Here is a 25,830-nt window from a genome sequence, read left to right as displayed (position 1 = left end):
TATTTCAACATAAAATAAATTGATGAAATACTAATAGAGTTAATTATTCTACAAAGAGGAGAAAACTGCACTCAGCATTGTTGGATTTCAAATCATCTATTTATGGAGGTGATTGTTGTAACAAGCAGGAATTCAATCTTCTCAGACATAGAGCTAACCAGCTGTGAAGATATTCTCACACAGAAAGAATATGGTATATTCCTTATCATCCGTCTTAGAATTCATTGCCAGAGGATGTGAACTGCCTGTTTTGACCTGAGCTGTTAGTTACTCTAAAGTTCAGATGGTGTTTTCTCTAATGCTTGTAACAATTCTATCAGAAGAATTGCATTTTTAATCTTTCAATGCAGGCCAATAATGTTTAGAATTTTATTTATGTTAATCCTTCCTTCAACTCCTCAATAGAAAGGAGCAGAAATTTAGAAAGAAAACAACCAGAAAATTGTAATATCTCCATAGTTGTCCCACAATATTCACTATTCAGCAAAACACCTATTATCATGCCTTCTTCTGCCTGACTCATGTATATGGCTGTTAAACCAAAATAGAGGTATATTTCTTAGTAACCAGAGAGGTTTTTGAGATGACTGCAATGATGAAGGAAATATCTCCCAGATACACTCAGTATAAAAAACTGGATGTATCTCAACACATGCAATTTGAGTGCACTGACATAAAATCTATATAAATATGTTTCTTTCGGTTTGGAAGGATACACACCAAACACTCAGTTTGGAAAGGATATTTTGCTTTGTCTGGAATGTTTGAGTTTTTAACAAAGGAAATGTATTTATGTATTTTCTTTGTTATAATAAGTCAATAATATTTTATTGATAATAAAAGGATATATAGTATTCAGTGACTGAATAGAAAATCCTAGTGCTGTGGTTGTCCATGATGTAGAGATTCACTGTGGTGTATTCATATATGAACATAGGAAAGTTATGTCAAAATTGTTCCACTGTCTTTCCTATTCCTGTCCTCCCTCCCTTCCCTTCATTCCCCTTTGTCTAATCTACTGAACTTCTATTCTTTCCCTCCCCTCATTATTGTGTGTTAACATCCACATATCAGAGAGAACATTTGACCTTTGATTTGGGGGATTGGCTTAATTCACTTAGCATAATCATGTATTACTTTCATTGAAATAATACCATTTAAAACACTTGTCACTAAAAATTCAGACACAGTTGTACCTTAAAATCAAATACATATTTTTATGTGCTTGGCAGTAATGTGTCAAATGATTATATTCTCTGTAGCATATTTTATGGAAAAGGCATCAAGGACTAAGGACTTGTCTGAATCCAGAGAAAATCTGTATGTAAGCCATTGCTGTACAGTAGCTAGAATACTTTAGTATACCACCTAGAATTAAATCTTGTGCATATAGGCATGGGGTAGGTGGATAGATAGACAGATAATGCAGTAATACTGAGACGCTTTGAACTTACCATACATCTTGGCTAACCAATAAGAGAAGCATAAATGTAGTGGGATGGCAGTTGTTTTAAGGAATTTTGATTTTGCAGTAGATTTAAAATTGTTCTAACTTTTTGAAAAAAATTATCATCTTGCTCACTGTTGGGTTTTCAATATTTGATACACTCTGTAAGTCACAAAAGCACTGCACAATTTTTCAAGTTTTCAAAGACAGTAAGCCATATAAAAATTCTGTTTACCTCACCAAATGAGAAACTTTCTCCCATAGGTTCCAGATGTTAACTACAGTTGAGCTAAATGTGATCAGTAAAATACCTAAACATTAAATTTTTTCTTTAAATACTTGTGATAACCACCTCTCTTTCTGATCCATCCTTAAATATGAATGCTTTTCTTTATAAATTGGAATCAAGGAGTTTGTTTAAAAAAAAAAAAACCTTAATCTGTTGTCACTATGCTGGGGATAAATAATTGAGAACACAGAGATAAAAAGACCATAGGATTTGTGCTAAATGTGTAGCCAGGTTCTAATCTCAGGTCTAATCTTGGGGGAGGGACATCTGTGTGTGGTTGGTGAAAGCAACCATTTGACAATCTTCTATAAGTATCATCGATTCTTGCTCTTTCACTGCTTCCTCTAAAGTTTTTTCATCCTAGTTTTAACATAGTGTTATGAACTGCTCTATTCACTTCCCACACCTTCCACTTCCAACCATGCTACATCTGAATTGGGATCCTGGAGAATATTCCCTTACTAGCTGTTTGATCTTGGAGTAGTCATTGAATCACTGTTTCTCTTTATCTGTCAAATAAAGGATAGACCAAAATTACTTACAGGTCTAAGATTCACTATTTTCATGCCTTTGTGGAATGATTATTTCACATACAGTAAGGCTGATCACCCTTCAGTGTCTTACCTCCTATCTTGCTGATGATCTTCCTAATAATTACCAGTTGACTGCAGATTGTCCTCAAAAACTCTGTCTCAATAGTTCAGATGCTCTGAAGTGTCTAATGATGATTTAATCCAATGAGGAAAACATGCCATTGGCTCATGATCACAGGATTAAAAGATAACATGTGAGTACATTATAACCTGGATTGATGTAACAGATGAATGTTTATTTTAGTTATATAAAATATAACAGCAATGAGTTGAACATTATGCAGGTTCAAAATTATGTGAATTCATCTTTAAGATGGTTTTAGCTAATAAATCTTTATGGATTGTTATTAAGGTATGGAATTCTACCAATGTATTGCTCTAGTAATAGAGTGAGAGAGCTGTGCATGGCCTGCACATTCTGGTCAAAGGAAATATGATACTGCCTGGGAAAGTAGGGTGTTGTATGACATTAATTTCTCCAACATTAAATGGCTATCCTATGGAAAGATCCTCCTTCCAGCATATTTATACTGTGAAAATATTTCTGATGTCTACAAGCAGTAATGCAGAACTCCTAAGCAATTTAGGTAAAGAAGTGGGAACATGGGGTGAAGTAGGAAAATGCATAGACTGTGGTAACCAGTGTTTTAAAATTATTTGGCTAGATCTGAAAACTAAGAATCAATAAATCTACAAATGTGTGTGAATAGTTGTTTTATAAAAATACTTCTAAGTTTAATCCATTTAAAACCTTTTCCTGGAAATTTTTCTAATTTAGCTTGATAAAAAGAATGACTGGTTTTTAAAATGCAGCTGAACAGGAAAATAACACATAAATGCAAGCCTAGTTCAGGATTACGACTTTGAAATTGCTTGAAACCTTTTTTACCACTGAACACTGAAATTCATAGCTATTTATATCATTCTTTTTAAACAAGTGTTTTAACCTTAGTACTTTTATAGCCCCTTCCTTTACATCCTCTCCAGTAAAATCTCCATGGCAGACATATAATGAAAATATAATTCATGCTACCTATCTCATCTACCTATCTAGTCTCTAAGTTTTAAAAGTAGGGTGGAAATAGTCCATAGCAAATTGTTCCTGCCTATAGTTTCCCGAATATTTCAGTGTTCAATTAACCATAGTTTAAATTAATCAGAACATCCAGGAAATGAACACTGGTGAGACTGAATAAGGCAGAAAATTTGATTGTGTTATACATGAAATTCAGCTATTCAGTGAAATTCTCCAATTGTGGTAATTCTACTGTCCTGATTACAATTATTTCATCTATGTGGTGCATATATATTTTAATCTTCTCCTGACACTGTCTGTTGTTAAAAATGAATTTGTCTTCCCAGCAATCCACAAATACATTTGCATTATTGAGGTCATGTCTGACTATAGGTCTTGGTTCTATGATTTAAACAATACTTAATCTTAGCACCTGGGATTATTTTTGCATTGAATGGTAATTGATTGGAAATCCACTGACAAATAATAAAGATACCATTCTCTGTTAATGAGTTTGACAAAGGAGGATACATATTTTTAAAAGAAACATTTCTCGACCTTGAATACATTACTAAAACTACCTTATATTATTAAACAATAACAATAGAATATTAAGCTTTACAATTTTGATCAAAAGTCCTTCTACATATATACTGAGTTCCTCTAAAATCAGGACCTAAACATTTTATCAGCCCATGGGGTTCTGACCTCTGGAAGTTAATCCCCTTCTATTATTATATTCTACATCCAGATTTTATTTGCCTTTTCCTCCTTTCTTTTCTTTTTATTTCTTCCTCCTTCCCTCTTTCTCTTTCTTATTTTCCAGGGGCACTTCACCACTGAGTCATATCCCCAGCACCTGCCGCCTTTTCTTTTTGAGACAGGGTCTCACTAAGTTACTGAAGGTCTCGCTAAATTGCTGAGGTTGACTTTGAACTTGCAATCCTCCTGAAATCCTGGAATTACAGGCATGCACCACTGCACCCAGCAATTCCTCTCTCCATTCTTCCTTTTTTTCTCCACTGAGTGTCAAAATTGGCTTTTCTGCTTTTCATTGTTGAGGCTGGATTCCATGGAGGGAAAATGCAGAAAGGAAGTAAAAAAGAATGCAGTCTAAAGGATACAACAGGGAAGACTTGGGGCAAGTGATATATTCTTTAGCATCTCTTTTTAATTTCACCCAATTTATGCTTATTTTAATTTTCTCTTTCACCCAACTTATACAAAAAAAAACCTGAGATAAGCACTCTTGCTTTAGGTTTTAGACTTACTTCATTTTTTAATGGTTAAGCAGATATTTAAATATAATTAAATTTTTCCTCAAAAAGAAAAACAGAACCCATCATTCCCACCTTATGGAAATTTGTGAAAGCTTTTTTAAAAAACTCTCTTTAAGGGATTTGATGTCGTATACACATGTGATCTTGACTCAATACCTGGAGGTCTACAGTACCAGTCCAAACTCCTTTACTGATTGATTCACTGCATGGTTTTGGAAATCGATTAATTGCTTTATTCATGTTTTCACCTAAAGCAAGAGCAATAAAGCTACCTTTTTGAAGAATAAAAGTATAATAAGGGAATCTGTCATAGACTTTCTAAAAATATAAACACTTTTACCAATAATTAGGTTACACAATCCAGCTTAAAGACCAAACCCTAAAAGATACTACCATGACCTACGGCATCCAAAGTTGGTATTATAAAACTGTGCAGGACACAGAAAAAGGAGGAAAAAATTCTCAATCCAGCGATCTAGCAAGAAGATTGTGCAGATTGGTTAAAATCTGGACTTCTCCCATCATTAATATATGAGTCTTCTAAGGATTGACAGTCTGTTTAGACTAAATTTTACAGTGCAAATTATTGTAATTTAAATATTAATTATATAGAATAAATAGTGTATGCATTAAGGAGCCACTTGTGAATTTCTGTGGAATTAGGGTATCTTAACCAACTACTTATATACCTAAAGTATGACCTCACCTAATTAGGTTTTCTTGATAAAGCAATTTTCACTGTGTAATCTCAAAATTATTATTAAGGTATCTTTCTTCTATCTCAACTTATTTTCCCTTTATTCACATAGAATGTATAGATGGGGAGGGGAAATATCTAAGTTGTCAAATTACCTTGGAGTTTCAATATAATTCTTCTGTTTTTGAACTCTAGAATCTTTAAAAATAACACAATTATACATCTTATCCATTTAATCTTTATTTTCTATAGTTCGGCCATTGTCTTGTAAGTTGTGTCTTTTTCTGAGGGGTAATTTGTGCTATGAAAATTCACCCTGAAGAGGAAAAAGTACCAGCAGAGAGCATAATACTCATCAAGGCACTTGTTTCTCATTTATATGATACCCAAAAAACCTAATTTGTGAATGCATGGGGCAAGGAAATGAAGATGTTACAGTCAAATTATTTCATTTGCTATCCCACTTTATTCAGTTAGATGGGTAAACTATCAAATGATAACAATGAGAAATGTTGAAATTAGACATTTTACATAGCAATCTGACTGCTCACAAGACATATCTGCTTGGATGCCTCTGAGGGATTCTAGTTCTAACCTGTTCTTACACACACACACACACACACACACACACACACACATGCACGCAGAGTCTCACAGACCTGCTGTTCCTCTTGATTTCAGCTTAATGAACCTCTTTAGTCTTTGACCACAGTACTCATACTCAGGCCCCTGTTAATTCTCACATAGCTATAGCAATGCGTCCTGAACCTCCAGTCCTACCTCTCCAGTCCATCCTGCTTATAGTTCCTATAATGATCTTTACTTTGTAGGAATTTAACGATATTTTCTGATCACAAAAAATAATTCAGTTCATTGAAGTAAATTTGAAAATGCAACAACAAAACCTACAAAAATGAAACTCCCACAACTCCTGGAAACTTACTGTTAAAATTTTGTTGTGTATCTTTCCAGGGTGTCCATGTTGGTTTATGCATAATTTTAGAGAACATTTTGCATATTTTTATACAACCTGTTCTTTTAAGTAGATTTCTCATGTAAGTATAAGATACATACAAGTCATAAGTGACTTGTTTATTAATTTTGCAAAGTAAACAAATCTGTGACTCCCACTTAGATTAAAAAAAAAAAAAATAGATCATTCTCTCACCAGAATTCCTCCTTTTGCCCCATTTGTTACCTCTCCCAAGGTAACCACTATTTGAATGTCATTATTTGTACATGTGTTTCAATATTATATAAATGGAATCATACAGTTTTCTTCAGGTTCCGTCTTCTTTCACTTAATAATGTAGTGTAGTTAGTTCATTTTTTTATGTAGTATTCTAAATATAAATATAAGAAGATTTTAAAATCCATTCTATTTTCATTAGTATCTGAATGTTTTTATTCAGGAGCAAATTTTTCTGGGACACAGAATGCATGTAACCTCTAATAGAGACAAAGAATGTTCCAATAAACTCCTAGCATGTGTGAGTTTCCATTCTGAACATCAGTGTCAACACTGTAGGTATTGGTTGTTTTTATTTCTAAATTTATCATTCTGATGGATATGTAGTTATCGTACTGTAGTTCTGTCATTCCCTGCGACTAATGCTGTTTTCACAGGCTCAAAGGTTAGATTGATGGCATTATGAAATTAAATATTTGTGTCCCTCCCAAGTCAATTCATATGTTGAAATCCCAAGCCCCACTGTGATACTATACCTGTGGGAGGTACTTAAGTCATTTCCAGTCATTTACATGAATGGAATTAATGTCTTTATAAAAAATATCTTTCTCTCTGTTCCCCCACCATATGAGGATACAAGGAGATAACTATCTATAACTCAGGAACAGGGACTTTACTAAGAACCCAATTATGTTAGTTCAGACTTCCAGACTCAGAACCTTATGTTGTTAAAGCTACCTGTCTGTGGTTAGTACCCTGACCTCAGACTTCCAGACTCAGAACTTTATGTTCTTAAATCTACCCGTCTGTGATTTTCCATTGTAGCAGCCCCAAATGAGACAGATATCCTTTTTGGGAAGCACATGCTCAAAAACTTAGATCATTTTTAAAACTGTGTTGATCTTCTTATTATTACTATGTAGGAGTTCTCACATTCTCAGTATGTCTTTTGATGTGGTAATTCTTTATACATACTAGATAGTAATCCTGGCTTTACTTCAAATATTTTCTTTCTATTCTGTGACTGTATGATGTCCTTTGATGAACAGAAAATTTAATTTATTTATTTCATATTTAAATTGGGTTAAATATATAAATTATAATTTATATATTTGTGGAGTACAAAGTAATATATGGATATAATGCAGAATGATTGAGTCAAGCTAATTAACATCCATTGCCTTAAATACTTATCATTTATTCCTCCTAACTGAAACATTGTAACTTTTGAATAACATATCTCCATTCCTCCCACTCCTCAGTCTCTGGTAATCACCATTCTACTCTCTACTTCTGTGTGGTCAACATTTTTAGGTTAGGTATACAAGTAAGAACACGTGGTATTTGTATTTCTGTACCTGGCTTATTTCACTTAGCACAATATCCTCCAAGTTCATCCCATTATCACAAAGGACATAATTTTCTTTTTTTTAAAAGCTCAGTAGTATTCCGTTGTGTACACATAGCATAGTTTCATTTCCCATTCTTACATTTGTAGATGTCTGGGCTGCTGATTCCATACTTCAGCTCTTGTGAATCGTGGTATGATAAACATGAGAGTGCAGATATCTCTTTTACATAGTTATTTCCTTTCCTTCTGAGTTCTATTTTTTTTTTCAGTTTCTTTGAGGAACTTCCATACTGTTTTCTGGAATGGCTATATTAATTTATATTCCCACCACATGTGCAAGGGTCCCCTTTTCTCCATATCCTTGCCAGCATTTTTAACCTTTGTGATATTTGCCATTTTTACTGGAAATAGGTGATATCTCACTGAGGTTTTTATGTGCATTTCCCTTGATGATTAGTGATCCTAACTTCTACATATCTGTTGCCCATTTCTTTTTCTTCTTTGGAGAAATGTCTATTCAGGTTATTGCCACAATTTTTAAAATCTGGTTATTTGTTTTCTTGCTATTGAGTTGTTCTCAGGTTTTTTTTTTTAATTTTAAGGAAGTTCAATTTTTTTTTCCTTTATAGTTTGTCCTTTTCTTAACCTGTTAGAAAATATGTGCTTATCTCAAGTCATGAAGACATACTTGTATGTGATTATTGTAGAAGTTCTATTATTTTACCTTTCATATTGAGGTCTAAAATCCACACAGAAGACTTACAGCTTCCACTCTGATGTACAATGAACATGGAAGCTATCACTTCTATCTTTGCGACAAGAAGAAAGCTGAGCAAATTGAAAACCAACCATCTTTATTAGATTCACCAGAGAATTTCAATGACAAAGCAAACAATTGTCTCAAAAACTGGAGAGATGGGCAAATACAGAGAATCACTTCTTAAAAGGAACAGAAGTACTGCTGTCTGGAGGCAGTACTCATCAGACCACTTAAGCTGCAATTGATGAATTGCTGGAATCTTCATGGGAACTAGCCTGAACCTTAAAAACTCCAGTGGTCCCAGGCTTAGGAAGATCCTACACTTTTGTAAGTTTTATCTTCTGGAAACCCACCAGGTTGTCACAGTCAGGATCTTGCTTCCAGTAAAAAGAAGGAAGAGGTAATAACTTTGAAATATCCATAAGAGAAAAATACCCATTTGGAAATATTCTCAGAGCATTCTGTTCTTCTTTCTGTTTTCTATGACAAAGGCCAACATCAAGGGAAACTCCTTTTTCAAAGACTTATCTAACCTGGGGAAATACAAGTACCCAATTCCAGCCCCCTCTAGTTTTTCAGTCTCACATACAGGAGAGGAAATTTCTCACAGGACAACGTAACAGAATATCCAAGAACCGTGGTACTTTACATGAGAATATCAGAAAAATGAAAGAAAGGGGAAAACAAAATATGTGAAGTCCTAATAACTCAGAATTTTCCACAACTGAGAGACACATCAAATTAAATTCTAGAAAACTCAAAGCATATTAAGCTAGATAAATACCCGAAATTCCACACATAGGCATATGATATCCCAACTGCCCAAAAGTAAAGACAAAGAAAAAATTTTGGTAAAAATATCCAGAGGGAAAAAAAAATCACTTATATTAAAACAAAGATAAGACTTACATTGGAACTCTTCAGAAACCATGCAAATAAGAGGAGTGGAGTGGAATACTGAAAGTGTACAAAAAAAAAAAAAAAAGATCACCAACCTATATATTTCTATATAGGTTCTATATAAGTTTGAAATTTCCCTCAAAATTGAAGGAAAAATAAAGCTTTTGCAGACAACCAAGGGAACTGTCAGCAGTATATTTGCTTTGCAAGAAATGTTTTTTTTTTTTTTAAAACTGCACAGTGTTGTCATAAAAACAGACACAGACCAATGGTACAGAATAGAAGATACAGAGACAAACTCACACATATAGAGTTATCTGATCCTTGACAAAGTTACCAAAAACATAAATTGGAGAAAAGACAGTCTTTTAAACAAATGGTGCTGGGAAAACTGTTATCCATATGTAGATGAATGAAATTAGACCCTTATCTCTCACCCTGCACAAAAATCAACTCAAAATGGATCAAAGACCTCAGAATTATACCAGAAACTCTGCAATTCCTAGAACAAAATATAGGGTCAACACTCCAGCTGATGTTCTCAGTAGGATTCCTAAAACTCAGACAGTTATGTTAAGAATTAATAAATGGGATAGCATCAAATTAAAAAGTTTCTGCACAGCAAAGTAAACAATTGTGAATGTGGAGAGAAATCCCACAGAATGGGAAAAAAAACTTTGATAGCTACTCTTCTGACAGAGGATTAATTTCTAGAATATATAAAATATATACACAAGAGCTCAAAAGCTTTACACTAAAAAATCAAACAACCCAATGAATAAACGGGCAAATAAATTAAACAGATGATTCTTAAAAGAAGAAATTCAAATGGCCAACAAATACATGAAAAAATGTTCACCATCATTAGCAATTAGGGAAATGCAAATCAAAATTACACTGAGATTTCATTTCAATGAATAATAATAATAAATTATAATAATAATAAATGCTGAAGAGGATGTAGAGAAAAAGGAAGACTTTTACACTGTTGTTGAGACTGTAAATTAGTACAACCACTGTGGAAATCAGTATGGAGGCTTCTCAAATACTATGCATGGGACCATCATATAACCCAGTTATACCACTTCTTGGTATTAAATTAAAGGCATTTTACTACAGTGATACATGCGTGCCTATATTTATAGCAGCACAATTCACAATAGACAAACTATGGAGCCAGCCTAGGTGTTCATCAACAAATGAATGGATAAAGAGAATGTGGTGTATAAACACAATAGTTTTATTCAACTATAAAGAAAAATGAAATTATGGCATTTGCAGGAAAGCGGATAAAACTAGAGACCATCATGTTAAGCAAAATAAGTCAAACTCAGAAGGTTAAAGTTTGTATGTTTTCTCTCATATGTGGAAGTTAGATAGGAAAAAGGAAAACAAAGGTGAGGATGGATCTCATAAAAATCAAGGGAGATCAGTAGAGAAAAAGGACCAAAGGAGCAAGGTGGGTGCGGGGGAGTGCTGGAGAGTGATGTTGGCCAATTCATACTGTTATATTGTGTGTATGTATGAATATGTAACAACAAATCCTACCAATATATGCAACTATAATGCACCATTTAAAAAATGAGGATAAATAAATAAATACATTAAAATTTTTCTTTTCACATAAAGATAATGATACAGCTCAGAAACTTGGGTCCACACAAATAAATTAGTGTTAAAAGATGGCATAAATGAAGGTTTTTAAACTATTTTTTTTTTGAGGCTTTGGGTATAACTCAGTAGTAGATTACTTGCCTAACAGGTAGAAGGCCCTAGCTTCAATCCTGAGCACCACAAACAAAAAACAAAAAAAGAAAGAAAGAAAAGAAAAAGAAAAACCAAAAACTTCATTTATCTTATTCCTATTTAATCTAATAGATTATAAATAATAAGCAATATTATTATTTGCTTATAAATAATAATAGCAACAACTTATTGGATGATTATAGCTTCTGTATAAGTAAAATGAATGGGAGCAAGTTATTAGGGATGAGAAGGAGGAATTGAAAATATTCTTTTATAAGGTACCTACAACTTCTCATGGAGCTATATACTATTATTTGCTAATAAATTCATATTGGTTGTAAATGTATATTAAAAACTTTAGGGCAATGACTTTAAAATTTCTTAAGTTAATTAATGTGCTAATAAGGGAGAGAAATAGAATTATATAAAATTTCTGGCTAAGACCAAAGAAGGAAAAATAAGAGGAGAATATAAAAAAGAGCAAGTGCAACAAATAGAAAATAGTTTCAAGCATGATAGATATCAAATGTTACCAATCATTGCTTTTAGAAGTCATCCTAGGCTGTTTGGGCAGCTATAACAAAACCACAAAATACCAAGCAGGATAAGTTATGAACAACAGAAATTTATTTCTTACAATTCTGGAAGCCAGGAAAGACGGATCAGAGTGACAGATTTGATGTCTGATGAGGGAGGACCACCTTATAATGGATAAATGGTGCCTTCTTGTGTCCTCACATGGAAGGAGGGGCCATTAAGCTCCTTTGGACCTCTTTTATGAGGCATTAATACCATTCATAAGGTCTCTACCTTCATAACCTAATTGCCTCCCCCAAAGAACTACCTCTTAATACCATCAATTTGGAAATTAGGATTTCACCAAATGAACTGGGGTGGGGGTGACATAAAATTCAAACCATATGTATGTGGATGATCTAAATGCACTAATAAAAGACAAAAACTGTCAGAGTGAATCAAAAATCAGACGCAACAAACAAGACCCAATTATGTTTTCTACAGGAACCCATTTTAAATATACATACATAAATTAAAAGAAAAGGAATGGTGAAAGATGTACCAAGCTAATATCAATTAAAAGAAAATTATAGTATCTATATTGATTTTAGACAAAGTAAAATAACTGCAATGAAAGTTATGAGGAGTAAAAAGGATCATTCCACAATGATCGAGGTGCAGTTTCTCTAAAAAGATATATTATAGTTGGAGACTTCACTTACTTCTACCAGTAACTGACAAATCCAGCAAACAGAAAATCAGTGTTCTTTTAACAATGTAGGTGAACTGAATAACACCATCAATGAACTGTATTTAATTGATATATTTAGAATACTTCATGCAGGAACACCAAAATAAACATTTTTATCAAATTCAAGTGAAACATTCATCAAGATAAACCATTTTCTGGTTCGTAAAACAACTGTACAAATTTAAAAGAATAGAAATCATATAAAGTAGGTTCTCAGACCACCTGAATTAAAACAGAAAAAAATAACAGAAGAAGCCTGTAATACCCAACTGTGGAGATTAAATATCACACTTCTAAATAGCATATGAGTCAAAGACTAAGTATCAATAAAATTTTTAAATATTCTTTTTTTTATTATTTTTATTTGGCTTTTAATTTTTCACAGACTGCATTTTGATTCATTGTACACAAATGGGGTACATAATTTCATTTCTATGGTTTTTCACAATGCAGATTCATACCATTCGTGTAATCATACATGTACATAGGGCAATGATGTCTGTCTCATTCCACCATTTTTCATACACCCCTCCCTCTCATTTTCCTCTACATATTCTAAAGTTCCCCAATTATTCTCTCATTCCCCTCCCCCACCCTCATTATATATCATCCTCTACTTATCAGGGAAAACATTCGGCCTTTGGTTTTTTGGGCTTGGTTTATTTCACTTAGCATGATATTCTCAAATTCCATCCATTTATTTGCAAATGCCATAATATTATTCTTCTTTATGGTTGAATAGTATTCCATTGTGTATATATACCAGAGTTTCTTTTTCCATTCATCTGTTGAAGGGCATCTAGGTTGGTTCCACAATCTAGCTATTGTGAACTGAGCTGCTACAAACATTGATGTGGCTGTGTTACTGTAGTTTGCTGATTTTAGGTCCTTTGGGTATAAACCTAGGAGTGGGATAACTGGGTCAAAATGTGGGTGCATTCCAAGTTTTCTGAGGATTCTCCATACCGCTTTCCAGAGTGGCTGTACCAATTTGCAACTTCACCAGCAATGTAAAAGAGTGCCTTTTCCCCCACATCCATGCCAACATCTATTATTGTTTGTGTTCTTGATAATAGCCATTCTACTTGGGGTAAGGTGAAATCTTAGAGTTGTTTTAATTTGCATTTCTCTAATTATTAGAGATGTTGAACACTTTTTCATATATTTATTAATTGCCTGTGTGTCTTCTTCTGTAAAGTGTCTGTCCAGGTCCTTGGTCCATTTAATGATTGGGTTCTTTGTATTTTTGTTGTAAAGTTTTGTAAGTTCTTTATAAATTTTGGGGATAAGTGCTGTATCTGAAGTGCATGTGGAAAAGATTTTCTCCCACTCTGTAGGCTCTATCTTCACATTCTTGATTGTATCCTTTGCTGAGAAAAAGCTTTTTAGTTTGAGTCCATCCCATTTATTGATTCTTGTTTTGATTTCTTGTGCTTTGGGACTCTTGTTGAGGAAATCTGATCCTAAGCCAACATGATGAAGATTCAGGCCTACTTTGTCTTCTATTAGGTGCAGAGTCTCTGGTCTAATTCCTATGTCCTTGCTCCATTTTGTGTTGAGTTTTGTGCAGGGTGAGAGGTACTGGTTTAATTTCATTTTACTGCATATGGATTTCCAGTTTTGCCAACACCATTTGTTGAACAGGCTATCTTTTCTCCATTGTATGTTTTTAGCACCTTTGTCTAGTATGAGGTGACTGTATTTATGTGGTTTTGTTTCTGTGTCTTCTATTCTGTACCATTGGTCTGCCTGTCTACTTTGGTGCCAATACCATGCTGTTTTTGTTACGATTGCTCTGTAGTGTAGTTTAATGTCTGGTATTGTGATACCTCCTATTTCACTTTTTCTACTCAGGATTTTGTTTTGGCTATTCGAGGTCTCTTGTTCTTCCAGATGAAGTTCATGATTGCTTTCTCTATTTCTGTGAGGAATGTCATTGGGATTTTAATTGGAATTGCATTGAATCTGTATAGTGCCCTTGGTAGAATGGCCATTTTGACAATGTTAATTCTACCTATCCAAGAACACGGGAGATCTTTCCATCTTCTAAGGTTTTCTTCAATTTCTTTCTTTAATGTTCTGTAGTTTTCATTGTACAGGTCTTTCACCTCTTTTGTTAGATTAATTCCCAAGTTTTTTTTTTTTTTTGAGGCTACTGTGAATGGAGTGGTTTTCCTAATTTCTCTTTCAGAGGATTCATCACTTATGAATAAAATGCATTAGACTTACACATATTGATTTTATATCCTACTACTTTGCTGAATTCATTTATTAGTCCTAGAAGTTTTCTAGTGCAATTTTTTGGATCTTCTAAATATAGGATCATGTCATCAGCAAATAGTGACAGCTTTAGTTCTTCTTTTCCTATTTGTATCCCTTTAATTTCTTTGGTCTGTCTAATTGCTCTGGCAAGTGTTTCAAGGACGATGTTGAATAGAAGTGGTGAAAGAGGACATCCCTGTCTTGTTCCAGTTTTTAGAGGGAATGCTTTCGGTTTTTCTCCATTAAGAATGATGTTGGCTGTGGGTTTAGCATAGATAGCCTTTAACAATGTTGAGGTATGTTCCTACTATTCCTATTTTTTCTAGTGTTTCAAACATGAAGGGGTGCTGTATTTTATCAAATGCTTTCTCAGTATCAATTGAAATAATCATGTGATCTTTAACTTCAAGTCTATTGATGTGGTGAATTACATTTATTGATTTCCAGATATTGAACCAACCTTGCATCCCTGGGATAAACCCCACTTGATCATGGTGCACTATCTTTTTAATATATTTTTGTAAGTGATTTGCAAGTATTTTGTTAAGGATTTTTGCATCTATGTTCATCAGGGATATTGGTCTAAAGTTTTTGTTCTTTGAGTGACTTTGTCTGGTTTTGGTATAAGAGTGATATTAGCATCATAGAAGGAATTTGGAAGGGTTCCCTCCTTTTCTATTTCCTGAAATACTTTGAAGAGTATTGGTATCAGTATTTCTCTAAAGGTCTTGTAGAATTCAGCTGAGAATCCATCTGGTCCTGGACTTTTCTTGGTTGGTAGGCTTTTGATGGCTTCTTCTATTTTGGTGCTTGAAATTGATCTGTTTAGATTGTGTACGTCTTCCTGATTCAGTTTGGGAGGATCATATGTCTCTAAAAATTTGTCGATGTCTTTGATATTTTCTATTTTGTTGGAGTATAAATTTTCAAAGAGACTTCTAATTGTTTTATGTATTTCAATGGTGTCTGTCGTGATCTTTCCATTTTCATCACAAATTCTAGTAATTTGAGTTTTTTCTCTCCTCTTCATTAGTGTGGCTAGGGGTTTATCAATTTTGTTCACTTTTTCAAAGAACCAACTTTTTGTTTTGTCAATTTTTTGAATTGTTTCTCTTGTTTCAATTTCATTGATTTCAGCTCTGATTTTAATTATTTCCTGTCTTCTCCTATTTTTGGTGTTGATCTGTTCTTCTTTTTCTAGGGCTTTGAGGTATAATGTTAGGTCATTTAGTTGTTGACTTTTTATCTTTTTAAAGTATGAGCTCAATGCAATGAACTTTCCTCTTAGTACAGTTTTCATAGTGTTCCAGAGGTTTTGATATGTTGTGTCATTGTTCTCATTTACCTCTAAGAATTTTTTAATTTCTTCCCTGATGTCTTCTGTTATCATTGCATCATTCAGTAGCATATTACTTAGTCTCCAGGTGTATAAGTAGTTTTTGTTTGTTATTTTATCATTCATTTCTAATTGCATTCCATTATGGTCTGATAGGATACAGGGCAGGATCTCTATTTTTTTGTATTTACTAATGGCTTTTTTGTGACATAGCCTATGGTCTATTTTGGAGAAGGATCCATGAGCTGCTTAGAAGAAAGTATATTCACTCGATGATGGATGAAATACTCTGTAAATATCCATTAGGTCTATATCATTGATTGTATTATTTAGTTCTATAGTTTCTTTGTTCAGTTTTTGTTTGGAGGATCTATCCAGTGGTGAGAGCAGTGTGCTAAAGTCCCCCACTATTAATGTGTTTTGGTCTATTTGATTCTTAAAATTGAGAAGAGTTTGTTTGATATACAAAGATGCTCCATTGTTTGGGGCATAAATGTTTAAAAGTGTTATTATCTTGCTGTTTTATGTTTCCCTTAAGCAGTATGAAATGTCCTTCTTTTTCCCTTCTGACTAACTTAGGCTGAAGTCCACTTTATCTGATATGAGGATGGAGACCCCTGCTTTGTTACTGGGTCCATGTGCATGGTATGTTTTTCCCCATCCTTTCACCTTTAGTCTGTGGATGTCTTTTTCTAGGAGATGAGTCTCTTGAAGGCAGCATATTGTTGGGTCTTTCTTTTTAATCCAACCTGCCAGTCTATGTCTTTTGATTATTGAATTTAGGCCATTGACATTCAGGGTTATTATTGTGATATGATTTCTATTCCTGGTCATTTTGGCTTATTTTTGGTTTTTTACTTGTCCTTTGATTGGCTTTTCCTTTAGGGTAGTTCCTCCCTTTGCTGACTTGTATTGTTGTTTTTCACTTCCTCCTCATGAAATATTTTGCTGAGAATGTCCTGTAGTGAAGGCTTTCTATTTGTAAATTCTTTTAATTTTGTTTATCATGGAAAGATTGTATTTCATTGTCAAATCTGAAGGTTAGTTTTGCTGGGTATAGGATTCTTGGTTGGCATTCATGTTCTTGCAGAGCTTGAAATATATTGTTCCAGTTCCTTCTTGCTTTTAGAGTCTGGGCTGAGAAATCTGCTGATATCCTTATTGGTTTCCCCTTATATGTAATCTGACACTTTTCTCTAGCAGCCTTTAAAATCCTATCTCTATTTTGAATGTGAGGTATTTTCATTATAATGTGTCTTGGTGTGGATCTGCTGTAATGTTGTGCACCTGGTGTTCTGTAAGCCTCTTGTATTTGATTTTCCATTTCATTTTTCAGATTTGGGAAATTTTCTGATATTATTTCATTGAACAGATTTTTCATGCCTTTGGTTTGTATCTCTGTGCCTTCCTCAATCCCAATAATTCTTAAATTTGGTCTTTTCATGATATCCCATAATTCTTGGAGGTTCCATTCATGACTTCTTACATCTTCTCAATTTGTTCAACTTTATTTTCAAGATTGAATATTTTGTCTTCATTGTCTGAGATTCTGTCTTCCACGAGGTCTATTCTGTTGGTGATGCTTTCTATTGAGCTTTTAATTTGGTTTATCATTTCTTTCATCTCAAATATCTCTGTTTGGTGTTTTTCAGAATCTCTATCTCTTTATTGAAGTGTTCTTTTGCTTCTTTCATTTTCTCTTTTAACTGTCTACTGGAATGGTCTTGCATTGCCTGCATTTGCTCTCTTATCTCGTCTTTTGCTTCATGGATCATTTTAAGTATGTGTATTCTAAACTCTTTTTCTTTCATTTCTACTGCCATGCTGTCATTGGAGTCTATCACAATAGCATCTTGGTTTGTTAGGGACACTTTCTTCCCCTGTTTTTTCATATTGTTTCTGTATATTCCCCTCTAGCAGTGAAGATCAGAGATACTGAAACTTGCCCCCTGCAGGTTTATTATAACCCTGCAGTTTTCCAGTACCTCTCCTTTGAAGAGGAGATCAATACCAGTAGCACTCAATACAGAGAAAATGCAGCCCTGAACCAGGTAGCCCCTATACAGACTTTAACATTTTTAAAATAAACAAGACCAGTTCAATTACTATTTACAATATATCTAGTTGTGAACAAGAGGATAGGGAAAGGGTGTAGGATATAAGTGAGTAAATATGGGTACCTGTCAAAGGGCCTCCAGCCTCCTGTAGGTGTCTCAGGAAGGGAGCCACCCTTATAATGATGATGACCATGCCCTCAGAAATAATTCAAAGTGCCTGCACCAGCCTCCAAAGGAGCTGGGGAGCCGCAGCAAGAGTGCACTGAGTCAGCACAGAGGCAGGCGCAGTGTCCCTCAGCAGTAGAGGGGCAGGCAGGCATGCAGGCACAGCAAGGACCTACCTCAGTGTGGGTGGCGGGCTCGGCAACATCTGACCTTGGTGTGGGGGTCGGGCTTGGCGTCCACATCCAACCTCCTAAAATATTCTTAACAAATGAAAATTCAATTTATCAAAATGTGCAGGGTACACCAAAAGCAGTGTTATGGGAAAATTACAGCACTGAATGCATATATTAATAAGAATGATCTAAAATTTAAAATATGAGATTACACATCAAGAAATTAGAGAAAGGAGAGTAATATAAACCTAGAAGAAAAGAACTAATAAAAAGGGCAGAAATCAACTAAATTGGAAACAGAAAAACAACAGAGAAAAGTCAACAAAACCAAAATCAAGTTTTTTAAAATATTAAGAAAACTGATACATCATTAGCCAAACCAATCAAAAAAGAAAGGGAATCGATACAAATTACTTATATCAGAGATGAAAGAGGGGAATATCACTATTGGTCTCATGGCCATTAAAAGAATAATAAACCAATTCTTCTCAAATTATTCAAAAAAATTAAAAGGGAGGAATTCTTCCAAACTCATTCTATGAGACCAACATTATCCTGATACCAAAACTAAATAAGGAGAACACACACATGGGCACACACACACACACACACACACACACACACATGCACCCCAATATCCCTGACAAACATAAATGCAAAAATTCTAGACAAAATATTGGAAAACTGAATCCAAGAGCACGATAAAAAGGTACTCCATGATAAAGTTGTGTTTTTTCCTAGGAATGTAAGGATGGTTCAACATAAACCAGTCAATAATTATGATGCATCACATCAACACAAAGAAGGACAAAAAAAAAAAAACCAAAGGATTATCTCAATACAAACAGAGATAACATTTGATAACATTCAACATTCTTTCATGATTAAAAAAACTCTCAACAAATTATTAAAGGATTAAAAGTCAGTACAACTAAGGCCACATAGACCAAACTCACAGTTAACATTATACTAAATGGGGAAAATTTGGAAGCCTTTCCTCTAAGAGCTGAAACAAGACAGGAATGCGCATGTTCACAGTTCTTATTCAATACAGTTCTAGAAATGCTAACCAGAGCAATTAGGCAAGAAAAAGATATAAAGGGCATACAATTTGGAAAGGGGAAAGTCAGATTATTCCTGTTTGCAGAATACATGATCTTAAATACACAAAATTTAAATACTTCACCAGAAAACTCAGAATGGATTAAATGAGTTCCAGTAAAGTTTCAGGATATTAAATCAACATACAAAAATCAATGTCATTTTTGTAGACAAACAATGAATTAGTGAAAAAGAAATCAAGAAAGCTACCCTATTTACAATAGCTAAAAAATAATAATATATTAGGAACAAATAATAAAAGAGAAAGAATACAATGAAAAAAATAAAATGATGATGAAGAAAAGTCAAGCCTACACAAAAAAATGAAAAGACAATCCCACTTTCATGGATTTGAAGAATTAATATTGTTAAAATAACCATACTACCCAAAACAATCTGCAAATTCAATGCAATCCCTGTCGAAATATCAATGACATTCTTTGCTGAAGTAGAAAAAAATTCCTAAAATGTGTGTGGAACTACAAAAGACCCCAAAGAGGCAAAGCAAACCTAAACAAAAAAAAAAAGCTGGAGTCATTATATTACCTGACTTCAAAACACACAACAAAGTTAATATAAAATAGACATATATACCAATAAAACAGAATAGAGAACCCAGGAATAAATTCACATATCTATAGCCAATTGGTTTTTGACGAAGTCGCTCAGAACATACATTAAAGACAATCTCTTCAATAAATGATGCTAGAAAAACTAAATACCCATATACAGAAGAATGAAACTAGATTCTCTTACCATATATAAAAATCAACTCAAAATGGATCAAAAACTCAAATGTAAGACCTGAAAGCACTAAACTACTAGAATAATAGGGAAATACTTCAGGACATGGGTCTTGGAAAAGACTAATTGAATACAACTCCAAAGCACAAGCAACAGCAGCAAAAAATAGATAAATAAGACTATCTCAAACTAAACCCTCTGCACAGCAAAGAAAACAATCTACACAGTGAAGAAACAACTCACTGATGAGAGAAAATATTTGTAAACTATTCAGATGATCCAGGGATTAATATCTAGAATCTGTAAGGAACTCAAAACAACTTGACAGCCATAAAACCCAAAATTACCTGATTTAAAATGAGTAAATAATTTGAATAGGAATTTTTCAAAAGAAGATGTACAAATGACCAACAAGCACATGAAAAAAATGCTCACTAGCATTAATTATGAGGCAAATGCAAATCAAAACTACAATAAGATATCATCTCACCTCGGGCAGAATGGCTACTAACAAAACAACAACAAAAACCTAACAAATGCCAGTGAGGATGTGCAGAGAGGGGAACTCTCATACATCATTGGTAGGGACATAAATTAATTTGGCTTTTATGGAGAAGAGTATGGAGGTTCCTCAAACATTTAGAATAGCTATCATGTAATTGAATTTTTCTACTTCTGGGTACATATCCAAAGGAAAGGTTATCAGTATGTCAAAGAGTGAGCTGCACTTTTATGACTATTCACAATAGTCAAAATATGAAGTCAGCGTAGGTATCCCTCAATAGTATGAATGAATAAAGAAAATGTGATATATGTACACAATGGAATATTACTCAGCCATAAAAAGAATGAAATCTTGTCATTTGTGATAATATGAATAAACATGGGGAACATTATGTCAAGTAAAATAACCCATTCACAGAAAGTACTGCATAATCCCACTCATATATAGACCCTAAAAACATTGATTTCATAGAAGTTGATAATAGAATAGTGGTTAAGAAAGGCTGGGGAACTTAGATGGGTAGGGAGGGATACGGAGAGGTTATCAATGAGTATTAAGTCATAGAAGTAAGAAATTCTGATGTTATTGCACCATGGCATAATTATAGATGAAAATTATGTACTGTATATTTCAAAAATCTAGAAGAAAAGATTTTCAATGTTTTTATCAGAAAGATATGATAAATGTTTGAGGTGATAGGCATGTTTACACTGATTTGAACATTGCATAATGCATATATGTATTGAAATATCACATGACACTCTATAAATACATACAATATTTATGTTTTTATGTAATAGTAAAAATAAACTTAAATTTAAAAAGAGGGAAATTTTTTCATTTGCCGTAACATGAATGGAACTGGAGAACATTACATTAAGAGAAAAAAGTAAAGACATTGCATCAATAAATAATAACTTTCCAAAATAGAAAACACCAGGCCAGATGATTTTACTGGTAAATTCTACCAAGCATTTGAAGAAGAAATGACTGCAATTATCTTCTATGTTTTCCAGAGAATAGAAGCAGAATTCTGAATAGAAGGAATTCTGCTTTTTTTTTTTTATTATTGTACACAAATGGGATACATGTTGTTTCTCTATTTGTACATGGCGTAAAGGCATACCATTTGTGTAATCATAAATTTACATAGGGTAATGTTTGATTCATTCTGTTATTTTTTCCCTTCCCCCACCCCTCCCACCCCTCTTTTCCCTCTATACAGTCCTTCTTCCTCCATTCTTGCCCCCCTCCCTAAACCTAACTCTAAACCTAACACTAACTCTTCCCACCCCACATTATGTGTCCTCATCCACTTATTAGCGATATCATTCTTCCTTTGGTTTTTTGAGATTGGCTTATCTCACTTAGCATGATATTCTCCAGTTTCATCCATTTGCCTGCAAATGCCATAATTTTATCATTCTTTATGGCTGAGTAATATTCCATTGTATATATATACCACAGTTTCTTTATCCATTCATCAATTGAAGTACATCTAGGTTGGTTCCACAATCTGGCTATTGTGAACTGAGCAGCTATGAACATTGATGTGGCTGTATCTCTGTAATATGCTGATTTTAAATCCTTTGGGTATAGGCCAAGGAGTGGGATAGCTGAGTCAAATGGTGGTTCCATTCCAAGTTTTCTAAGGAGTCTCCATACTGCTTTCCAGAGTGGCTGCACTAATTTGCAGCCCCACCAGCAATGTATGAGTGTACCTTTCTCCCCACATCCTCGCCAACACCTGTTGTTGATTGTATTCTTGATAATCGCCATTCTAATTGGGGTGAGATGGAATCTTAGGGTGGTTTTGATTTGCATTTCTCTTATTACTAGAGATGTTGAACATTTTTCCATATGTTTGTTGATTGCTTGTAGATCTTCTTCTGTGAAGTGTCTATTCATTTCCTTAGCCCATTTGTCGATTGGATTACTTGCATTCTTGGTGTAGAGTTTTTTGAGTTCTTTATAGATTCTGGAGATTAGTGCTCTATCTGAAGTATGATTGGCAAAGATTTTCTCCCACTCTGTAGGCTCTTTCTTCGCATTGCTGATAGTTTCCTTTGCTGAGAGAAAGCTTTTTAGTTTGAATCTATCCCAGTTATTAATTCTTGCTTTTATTTCTTGTGCTATTGGAGTCCTGTTGAGGAAGTCTGGTCCTAAGCCGACATGTTGAAGCTCTGGACCTACTTTTTCTTCTATAAGATGCAAGGTCTCTGGTCTGATTCCGAGATCCTTAATCCATTTTGAGTTTAGTTTCGTGCATGGTGAGAGATATGGGTTTAGTTTCATTCTGTTGCATATGGATTTCCAATTCTCCCAGCACCATTTGTTGAAGAGGCTATCTTTTCTCCATTGCATATTTTTGGCCCCTTTGTCTAGTATGAGAAAATTGTATTTATTTGGGTTTGTGTCCGTGTCCTCTATTCTGTACCATTGATCCACCTTTCTATTTTGGTACCAATACCAGGCCGTTTTTGTTACTATTGCTTTGTAGTAGAGTTGAAGATCTGGTATTGCGATACTCCCTGCTTCACTCTTTCTGCCAAGGATTGCTTTAGCTATTCTGGGTTTTTTATTCTTCCAGATGAATTTCATAATTGCTTGCTCTATTTCTGTAAGGTACATCATTGGGATTTTAATTGGAATTGCATTAAATCTGTATAGCACTTTTGGTAGTATGGCCATTTTGACAATATTAATTCTTCCTATCCAAGAACATGGGAGATCTTTCCATCTTCTAAGGTTTTCTTGAATTTCTTTCTTTAGTGTTCTGTAGTTCTCATTGTAGAGGTCTTTCACCTCTTTTGTGAGATTGATTCCCAAGTATTTTATTTTTTTCGAAGGTATTGTGAATGGGATAGTTTCCTAATTTCTCTTTCTGAAGATTCATCGCTTATGTATAGAAATGCCTTAGATTTATGTGCATTGATCTTATATCCCACTACTTTACTGAATTCACTTATGAGATCTAACAGTTTTCTGGTGGAATTTCCTGGTTCCTCTAAGTATACAATCATATCATCAGCAAATAGGGATAGTTTGAGTTCTTCTTTTCCTATTCGTATCCCTTTAATTTCTTTGGTCTGTCTAATTGCTCTGGCTAGAGTTTCAAGGACGATATTGAATAGAAGTGGTGAAAGAGGGCATCCCTGCCTTGTTCCAGTTTTTAGAGGGAATGCTTTCAGTTTTTCACCATTTAGAATAATATTAGCCATGGGCTTAGCGTAGATGACCTTTATAATGTTAAGAAATGTTCCCACTATCCCTATTTTTTCTAGTGTTTTGAGCATGAAGGGATGCTGTATTTTATCAAATGTTTTTTCTGCATCTATCAAAATAATCATGTGATTCTTGACTTTAAGTCTATTGATATGGTGAATTACATTTATTGATTTCCTGATGTTGAACCAACCTTGCATCCCTGGAATGAAACCCACTTGATCATGGTGCACTATCTTTGTAATATGTTTTTGTATGCGATTTGCTAAAATTTTGTTGAGAATTTTTGCGTCGATGTTCATTAAGGATATTGGTCTGAAATTTTCTTTCCTTCGATGTGTCTCTGTCTGGTTTAGGTATCAGGGTAATATTGGCTTCATAGAATGAGTTTGGGAGGGTTCCCTCCTCTTCTATTTTATGGAATACTTTGAGAAGTATTGGAATGAGCTCTTCTTTAAAAGTTTTGTAGAACTCGGCTGAGAACCCATCTGGTCCTGGACTTTTCTTTGTTGGAAGGCTTTTTATGACTTCTTCTATTTCATTACTTGAAATTGGTCTATTTAAATTGTGTATGTCCTCCTCGTTTAGTTTAGGCAATTCTTATGTCTCTAGAAACCTGTTGATGTCTTTGAAATTTTCTATTTTGTTGGAGTATAGATTTTCAAAATAGCTTCTAATTATGTTTTGTATTTCAGTCGTGTCTGTTGTGATATTTCCTTGTTCATTCCGAATTTTAGTGATTTGGGTTTTCTCTCATCTTCTCTTTGTTAGTGTGGCTAAAGGTTTATCAATTTTGTTTATTTTTTCGAAGAACCAACTATTTATTTTGTCAATTTTTTGTATTGTTTCTTTTGTTTCAATTTCGTTGATTTCAGCTCTGAGTTTGACTATTTCCTGTCTTCTACTACTTTTGGTGTTGGTCTGTTCTTTTTCTAGGGCTTTGAGCTGTAGTGTTAGGTCGTTTATTTTTTGAGTTTTACTTCTTTTATTAAATGCGCTCCATGAAATAAATTTTCCTCTAAGTACTGCTTTCATAGTGTCCCAGAGATTTTGATATGATGTTTCTTTGTTCTTGTTTACCTCTAAGAATTTTTTAATTTCCTTCCTAATATCTTCTGTTATCCATTCATCATATAATAGCATATTGTTTAATCTCCAGGTATTGAGTAGTTTCTGTTTTTTACTCTTTCATTTATTTCTAACTTCAATCCATTATGATCTGATAGAATACAAGGTAGTGTCTCTATCTTCTTGTTTTGCTGACATTATCTTTGAGGCATAATATATGGTCTATTTTAGAGAAGGATCCACGTGCTGCTGAGAAGAAAGTGTATTTGCTCTTGGTTGGATGGTATATTCTTTAAATGTCTGTTAAGTCTAAATTATTGATTGTGTTATTGAGATCTATGGTTTCTTTGTTCAATTTTGGTTTGGAAGATCTGTCCAGTGGTGAGAGAGGAGTGTTAAAATCACCTAGTATTATTCTGTTATGGTCTATTTAGTTTCTAAAATTGAGAAGGATTTGTTTAACATACATGGATGAGCCACTGTTTGGGGCATAGATGTTTATGATTGTTATATCTTGCTGATTTATGCTTCCCTTAAGCAGTATGAAATGTCCTTCTTTATCCCTTCTGACTGACATTGGCTTGAAGTCCACATTATCTGAAATGAGGATGGATACTCCAGCTTTTTTGCTGAGTCCATGTGCATGGTATGTTTTTCCCC

The sequence above is a fragment of the Sciurus carolinensis genome, chromosome 2 (genome assembly GCF_902686445.1).
Source record: "Sciurus carolinensis chromosome 2, mSciCar1.2, whole genome shotgun sequence".
Taxonomy (NCBI): Eukaryota; Metazoa; Chordata; class Mammalia; order Rodentia; family Sciuridae; genus Sciurus; species Sciurus carolinensis.
Note: the sequence above shows the minus strand (reverse complement) of the source record.